This window comes from Gasterosteus aculeatus, chromosome 16, assembly GCF_964276395.1.
Source record: "Gasterosteus aculeatus chromosome 16, fGasAcu3.hap1.1, whole genome shotgun sequence".
NCBI lineage: Eukaryota > Metazoa > Chordata > Actinopteri > Perciformes > Gasterosteidae > Gasterosteus > Gasterosteus aculeatus.
Genome location: NC_135704.1, coordinates 7,202,772 through 7,211,902, shown reverse-complemented (window position 1 = coordinate 7,211,902; position 9,131 = coordinate 7,202,772).

Here is a 9,131-nt window from a genome sequence, read left to right as displayed (position 1 = left end):
CTGCTCTCCCATTTGCAAGAAGATGCCATTTTATGAGAATACGATTATAGAACAGCGTGATGAGAAAACAAAATGAATGCTAGATGGGAGAGAATATGAACAGATTAGCAGTTAACTACAGTACATGGGACTAGATCACATTGGTTAGAATATGATGCTTCATTATTACCTGCTCATCTAAATCTGCTGCACGATATTGTATTACGTCATAATTAAGGAAGCAGCAGAAGTAATTCAAGGTGGCAATTACAACCATGACATATTTCTACGATGGCTTGAGACACGGTGGATCACATTTGGAGGGGAAATAGATAACAAAATGAGGAAATTAAAAGGTTACGATGAATTGTATTTGTACTTAGATTACGTTTATGTGTTTTGTATATAGACGTCTGGGCCTGTAGGAGATTAAATTTGGCCCATGATTTTGGTGACCGTTAAAAGGTTATAACGGACAGAAAGATATCATTTGAACGGTGGAATATTTAATTAACTTCAGAGTGAAAATGGGGAAATGTCAGAGAAGAATATTTTCTAGATGCACATCAGTAAAATGTAACCAAGTACTCGTATACTCTATTTGAGTGAAATTTTGTATTGTATATTTATGTATTTACTTATTACGGTACTTTAATAATAATTGTACTGCATATTTATTCTGAATAATTTTACAGATTGAATCCAGCCATCTTCTAAGATCACATTTATATGTAACTAAGCTGAAGAATCGAAATTACACTTTTTTTCATTCATAATCTCATGCTCTGTGTTTATTATGCATGAGTATTTTTGCAGTCGATAAATCTTTACCTACTACTGAGCCTAACAGGAGGACATCTGAATGTCTCACCGAGGAAGCAGCGCTCTGTTTAGTCTCCCGTTATTTCATGTGATTTGCACTCCTTCCTCACAGGCGGGACAGAGCTGATTTGCCGTGTTCTCCCTTGTCTTTGTCAATACGCCGGCCGCTCTGTGGCCCACTCACGCCGGCGCACAGCCCACCCAAACTCCCTGCGCTCCGTCCGCCTCGCAGCTCCTCCCCGGCTCACTCTGGGCCTCCTGCTCTGCGGCTTTGAACTTGAATTTAGCTCACCTGCAGTCTCTTGCCCACAGCCCATATCCACTCTCCCGTCCCATCACTCTCCTCCTCCCAATCCCTTATTCTCCCTCCCCTCCAGCTCCTCTCTGGGCTACATGATAACACAGCGCTTTACCCCGGAGCAGCCCAAACCATGAGCATATTCACTCCGTCATGACAGCGCTGTTGCAAAAAAAAAACTGCTGTCACGCCGAGTTTTCCCTGCTAATGTGGCTCCGGGCGCTCCGCTAGCCCGCACTCCAAATACTGCGATGGAGGCGTGTGGAGTGTTGCTCGGCGGGGCTGAGTAGCACAATGCGCGGCAGGGCTTTGTCGCCGTGGAGGTGAATGTAAGGAGGATGTTTTAGAGGCTGTGAAGTTCCTCTCACAGACGAGAACAGTTTAGTTCCCAGCCAGGTGAATGCGGCTCGACACGCGGAAAAATGTGAAAACGCTCAAGCTGGCTCCTATTCTCCTTCCTGCACCCTTTGAGGAGAGTGAGAGAGGAGGCTTCAAAGGCCTCCGTCGACACCCGGCACGGCTTTGAACCGTGTCCTTGGACTGTCACCTGGAAAGACATACGCTCCCTTTAATCACCCACCTGCAAACGTCATGTATCAAGACACGTACAACGATAGCAAAGGCATCTCAACACGCTGGGCCTCTCACACATGTACACACAGTACACACACAACAAGCATTCCCTCCTTCAGCTACAGTGAGGGACTGACGGCAGGAACAAGGAGTTTACCTCCCTCCACGTGTGCAGCTACACAATCAATCATTGAGGTGCAAAGGAGGACAAATCAGCCAATTAGCACATTTTATTTGTGGGACGCATGAAACTCCACCGCGTCTGTCTCGTGCAAGCCAGAGATGGCCGTACTGTATGTGTCAAATGAATGTCAGCCGCTCGCTTCCTCGTAGCGTTCACTGATCTCTGACAGAGTTCATTCAATCAAAACCTTTTTTGAGAGTAGTTCATTATTTTGGGAAATGTGGTCATTCGCTTGTCAGTATAAATTAAAAGCTATCACAAGGACGGAGAATATGGGCACACGGCTTGCCTGACTTTGTCCAAAGTCAGCTAAATCTGCCAACTAGTAGTATGTATGTAGTACTTTTAACATCCAACTTATTTTTCCTCTTCCACTGAAGCAACACACCAAACCCAATCAAGTCATTTCATTCGAAACAGGACATATTAACTGACAAAAATCTGGAATTGAAAATGAAACAAACATTTGACATTAGGTGCACAGCAGGACAGAGTCTTTGTCAGTATACCTCCCCTGAGACATCATCGTTTCACAGGGCTGTGAAGGAGAGAAGTAAAGACATGTGTGGCGGAGTGGAGAAGGATGGCTGAAAATCGGGGTGGATTTGACCGGGATTTCTGATAAGCTGGATGGACCCAGCGGTCGGCTGGTTCCTATCAAATCACATAGATCAAGAGCGGTGTTGAAGTTTGACGGAAATCAATATTTGACCCCATTGCCAGACTTTTGATTAGTGCCGGTGTTTATGCCACTAATTACGTTCCAACCCTTAGTTGGGGGCATCAGGTTGAATTGTAGAAGAAGATCGTGACATGTTGCGACCTGGGTTGCACAGCTCATTGTGTTGCCTGTTGCGAACTTCCTTCTCCCTCCAACTTGCCATGTGCCATCTGTGTGTTTGCGTGATGTACAAGTACGAGCAGAAGCAGGTCAGCAACGAAATCAACCAATCAGGCTGTTGGTGTGATGGAAAATACAGAATTTGCTAATTCATGTCGCTGATGAATATGCGATCGGCTCCGGCGTTGGGGGCCAGGCTTAAAGGCACGGGGCATATGGGGAATGAGGAGGGGCGCAGATGCTCCTCAGGGCCAGAGGGCTGGTAAGCAAACTCAAGAGGGGCACTGAGAGGGGAGAGGAGGGAGGAGACGCCGGGGCGAACACGAGAGAGGAAGGCGGAATATGAGACGGGAGCAGAGAGAAAATGGCGCGCTTATACCTCGCGTCAAAAGTCAACTCTGGTCCCGCTGTGCAGAACCAACCCCCCCTCCCAAAAGTCTGGTCACAACCGGCAGCTCAAGTGGTGACGCTGCTTCAAGAAGTTCACCTATGAGCACCAGGTGCGTTCCTCCTCTGACCTTCAGCTAAAGTAAACAGCTCACCAGAGGACAAAGGTCGGCCCCCAGGCCAGAGGTCCGGTGTGACCTCACCAGAGAGCAACTCCACACACAACAAACATCCTCATATCGAAATGCCCATCTACCCCGTCACCGATGCCTTGTGCACATGCTGCAGCTGCCCCTGCAGCATCGGGAGGATCTCAGCACCATCTACTGGTGGCGCAGTGAATAAGCTGTTCCGCTGCGGCCGAGGGGAAATAAACACTAACTCAGTTCCCTCTAATCATTTTCTCCACCGCCTTTTGCCAAGCTCCCCTCTTTGTATTTACACCTCCTTGGAGCCAAGAAACTAATCTGACGTGATTAGTTACACTTGCCAGTGCAGCAGTATGGTATCTTGTATCATTCACAAAGACCTTCTTTTATATCAAAGGAGGAGGAAGGTAGTTTCCAATTTGATTTGATGCAAAATTTGATACCAGCACAAAATGCTGGTAGAAAAGCTAAACGTGTAATGACAAACAAGTGGACACATGATCAACTTTTAGGCTGAAAGGGCATAAATGCTTAACGTAACTAACATCCTCACTCTGTGATTGGCCTCCACCAACTCCTGAATGAAATATCTGGCTCTTTAGCTGCTGAATGCTCCGTTTTGTTCACCGGTTGCTGGTCTGCCATGTGGTGCTTTGCAGGCACAGCGGGACACGAGAGTCGCACTGGTGCACGCTGTGACGCGGTAAACACAATCTGATGGATGAAATTGGCGCAGAGCCACACTAATGCAACCGCCATCACCAATAAGTCAACATCACAGCGTTTGCTGTGCAATGAATTCAGTTACTTCCGCCCAAGTTCCTAATGTTTGTTAACGTGACACCTTGACATCCCAAAATGCATTTCCTTCCCTGATGGTGGTAGTCGAAGAGATCTTTAAACGCCACCTCAGGACACATGAAGAAATGACCGACTTGTGGGAGATTTGTGCTGTGAATGCACATCTGACAAAACAAGGCAGTCACGGGGGGGGGGGGGGGGTGAGCATGAAGCTGGTATTCCCATTGTTTTGAAGAAACACAATGTCGATGCAGTGCTGCTCTGGCAGTGTTTCTCTATTCCTATCACAGCCGACAGCGGAAGAGCAAAGAATAATCAAATCTATTGTGTAGCTGCTTGTGGAACGCTCCTCCCAACAGCAAGAGCTCGGCACGCTTCCTCAGGTTAACGCTTTAGTTGACGTATAAGAATATTAGATGACGCTCAGCCTTTCGATGCCGGTTGGTGGTTTCTGATAACATTGGCGGAAAATTTGTCAGCCGTGTGAGGCGGGGGACTTAAAATCTAATAAAAAATTAAGATACATTTATTAAAAAAAAAAGGTACCAGCAATGCCACCTAGTTGACCAGCCACTGCTGCTGATCCGTCCTGCCCTTTCTTCTAGTTTCCGGTTCCGTTCCTTTCCTGAGTGAGGTGTCCCGTCCGTCTCGTTCCTCTCCTCGTTTGCACCCCGCATGCTGTCTTGCCGTCCTCTCGCTTGATTTCACTGTGTCTTCTGCTCTCCGGTGGCTTCTCCTTTCTGCCGTGCTTAGTGTCCTTTATAGCAGTTGTGTTAATTGGAGAGGGGAGGTCCTTTCATTGTGTAATGTGGTTGGCCAGGGCTCTCTGTAATTGATTAGTCCCTCCAGGTGCATGTAGCTTACTGAAAGGTGGGTTAATACGTAAAAATGTAATAAAACGAACCATGCTAAACTGTAATAAAACAAGTTATGCTAAAATGTAAAACCAAACCATGCTAAAATATAATAAACGAATAATTTACAGAAACCACAATGTCCCCCGGTGACAAATATATCCACAGGTAAAGCAGGGACTGGATAAATGTCTCTCTGAGTCCGTGGATGTCTGCATTAGTTTAAGGCTCGCTCATCCGGACTATTACAGACAGACACATCGGTTTGTTATCAATGGGAACAGCTGCTCAAGAACTGCGTGTAAAATGGTAATGAGCAGCGAGGGCCCGCAGAGAACACAAGACAAATCTTTTCTCTGGGGAACATGGTTTCAGAAACCCCAGCGTGGTCCCTCACAGTCCCTTCCTCCACCTAGATGAGAAAACGAATTACCGCTGAAGGTGTGAAGGACTTCCTCCTTCCTCCTGCAGTCAATCAGCGGCACGTGGGCGTCTTTGTCAGAGTAATAATGCGTGACGCTCTAATAAAGTTATCGTTGCCAGCATTTTGTTGCAGTCAAGAAAGTTAGTTCATCCATTAGCATATGAGAGTCAGTGTTTCTCTTTTATTAATGAGGAGAACATGGTGTTCTGGTGGAACAGATACTTCCTTCGTAACGTCACACACACACACACACAGTTACAGGGGGCGGTAGTGAGGGGCTAATAGCTTCTCCAAGGATGGGATCCGACCTAATTTGCACCATGCAAATTCCCCGTGGGGACAGCACCTACAGGAGAAGCATAACAACCCTCAGCGAGCGCCTGCGGTGTCCCTGCACGCTGTGTGTGTGTGTGTGTGTGTGTTGCTTTTGAGGATGGAAGGAATCGAGAGCGAGAAATGGAAGTGATATGAAAAAGGAGAACAAAGGGAAAGGAGAAGAGATGTGATTCAATGCCACTAATCTCTTTGATATCCACACTGTGACGTTCTGTATCAGGCTGAGAATTTCCCAAATTATTCTTTTCGTCTTTTATTCATGACCTGCGGGACCTCCTGACTTACCCTCTTACTGCTTTGCTCTGAAGTTAAACCCAACCTCCAGCCCTTCTCTCCCTCGCCCTCCCTCCCTCTCCCCCTGCCTCTCCCTCTCCCTCCCCATCCATCTCCCTCTCTCCCTCCCTCTCCCCCTGCCTCTCCCTCTCTCTTCCCTTCTCCTCATTCTTTCATTGCACGTCTGATCACGCACATGTATGATATCTCACTAAGCTCAAGCATTCATGAGTGATTTACATTAAGCATGAACACGGCATTGGGGGGTACAGTGGAAACCCTAAGAGCATTAGCATGTATATTTTTCTATGATTAGGATTACCGGTTATTATACATTTATGTCAGTAATGTGCCTGTGAGAAATGAAATATGCAGAGATTCGGAGTAAACGGGTTGCTAACATTACATTGCATAAGTGCAATTAGTTCAGACTGTATTTCTTCTTAAGGTTGCTGAAACATAAAACCTTTTCATGTATTTTGTGCAAGCGAGGACAGAGGAATGCTTTTGTAAATGTCCTGACACTCTAGAGACTATAGAGAGCATTAATTCAGTACTTGGGCATTTTAACGAGTTCTCTATTAAAAAAAAAACCTGTCTGCAGTGTGTTGCATAAGTTCTGCTCAGATTCTCCTGGCTTGGTTAGAGGAAAATATCCTTCTTAGTTTCAGATAGAAGAAGACTGTTTTCCCCGTCATAATCTGAGAGCCAGATGTGATCGTGCTGTTCTCTGTCCAGACTTTGATGTGGAAGAAGGCTTTTGACCACAGACCAGATCCAGCTTCCGATAAATAAATGACTTTAAACCAGAACCGCTTTACTGCTGTGCACCATTCTATAGATCAACATAAGCACCACCCAGTGGGCCGAAAGAGTGCTGCCAAATTAAAACAATCGGATCAGTAATAAAACACCAAACTACCATGTGCTATGTGAAGATACCGTGGAACAGCGTCTAACTGAGAAGAGACTGAACTCTTTTGGTACCCAAGCTTCTCCTTGCTTGGTTGCCACAGCGCTGCTAACACCGTTAGTTGAGCGTGGATACGATCTTGTATTTAATATAACTATTTGTTATAATTATTATAAAGTTATTTCACATTTAAATGTGCTGAAGAATTAGCATGAATTAAAAAAAAACTCCAGCTATCCTTTCCGATGCAGCGGCACAAACCGTTGTTATTAAATGTGTTTTTTTTATAGTGTATCTATCCTGCTAGAATTCTGAGAACAGGGATTCTAAGGTAGATTGTAACCACGGCATGGATCAGAACCATATAAATGCCAACTCTCCGCCGTAGGCTAACAATCAATGATGGCAGACATTTGACCTAACATTTGACATCAAATTCAATAATCTTCACACTGAGTTCCTGAGCAATTGGTATAGTGATGGCCTGACAATGAGCTTGCACAGTATGTTCTTTAGATTTGCTGCTTCTGAATCGTCAATGATGTGAATGTGGAGTTGATTTGTGTGTATTAAGTTCCCTAAACTTTCAGTAGAAAAACACACAAACGTATCGTACTTCTCAAAGTGATAATGAAATGAGGCTTATATTCAATTCATTTGAATCTTTAGTTATATTGATGAATCAGAAGATCCAAATAATGTTGTGTTTTAGGGTGAGACGATACACGGCATGTCATGAAATGAGATGCAAATAACACACTTTTCTGCAAATGCAAAAAAGTAGCCAATTCACACTAAGGCTGTTTGCTACAAGTCACATCTCATTAGGCCAACAACACAGGATTTTTTATTTATTTATCCAACTGGCCTCGTTCTGCTGGGTCACATAACTGCACACGGCCAGCAAGGTCCTATCTGACAGGTGCGTTACCCAGAAACCCCCCCTCACCTTGTTTCGTGCCACTGTGTCCCTCCGGTGACGTGCGTGTTGAGGCCAAATATGTACGTGTCGCTAAGCTGCCAGCTGTGTGGGTGGCCCTCCGCCCTTTAACGCTGTCACTTCTGCAGCTAACAACAATCACTTTCATCACTTACCATAATTAGAGACGGGGCAAGATGTCATGTCACCGGACGCACGCTGCCGAGTCTCTGCTGGCTGCAGCGTCAACAAGCCGTGTCCATACATTCAGAGGTCTCGCACGGGGGGGAACTTCTACTGCGGTCCATCTGCTGGAAACAAAAGGTATGAGTCAGGACACAAATTTGGCATTCAAATATGCGATCTCTAGAGAACTTAAGTCATTTGAATGCGGAAAATTGTGCTGGAGGTTTTAGCAGCACTCTTTTCTCTGAAACGCTTTGAATCAAAGTGTAGGTTTACAATTTGGTCCTTTGCTATCAGTCATATCAACTTGCACATGTTGGGCCTTTTAAAGCTGACTGATATTATACAGACCGGAGGAGGTTTTGGAATGGCCTTACAATACAATTTGGTAGGATATTATTTACAGAAAATATAAATGAGCTGTTCAATTAATGAGTACATTTAAAATGTTCAACAGGTTTCTGGGGATATACAAAATGAAAAACCTGATTCACCCAGTATTCTCTGGCACCTAGATAACCAACCATTCCAGGTCTGATCCTCAGGTAACAAAAACACGTCTACTCTTCAGATTCAGGTGATACAAAAAATAAAACACACACTATATCGCATTTTAGCCAATATATCCTACACACTGTTATTTGCATCCGCATTTCTGATCCACTGGCAGTAAAACACGACCTCACCGACTCATCAGTGGTGGCTTTATGCGTTTGAAAAGAAGTACAACTCACTGACCCCGTTGTGCTTCCCGTAACTAGAAGATTGGACCGGACAGCGTGATGCAACTTCTGAGCTGTCGTTCCTTCTCCGGCTCACTTTGCGGCGTGTGGCCTCAAAACCTCCGTCAGGTGCCCGACCGATGTGGTCGGACGGTTGGCGAGGTTGACAGTAACTGGGACCTTCGCCATAAAGACCAGATAGCGTCCGTCTTACCTCTAACCCCCTCTGACACATCTGCAGGAAGGCGGGTTGATCTCATATGAGGGACAGACACATTCCTTCTATATATACATGCCACTCTGATGAATACCATGTATGTTCCTATATATTGTATCAAAGTGGTGTCAATATGCCTTTAAAAAGAAATGACGGAGAGACACTGCAACAGATAGATGCTGGTGTTTAGAATGCAGCACGTCTCCATGCGGGTCAGGCTCGGCCAGATGCTCATGAATACAGTTGCAAGTTG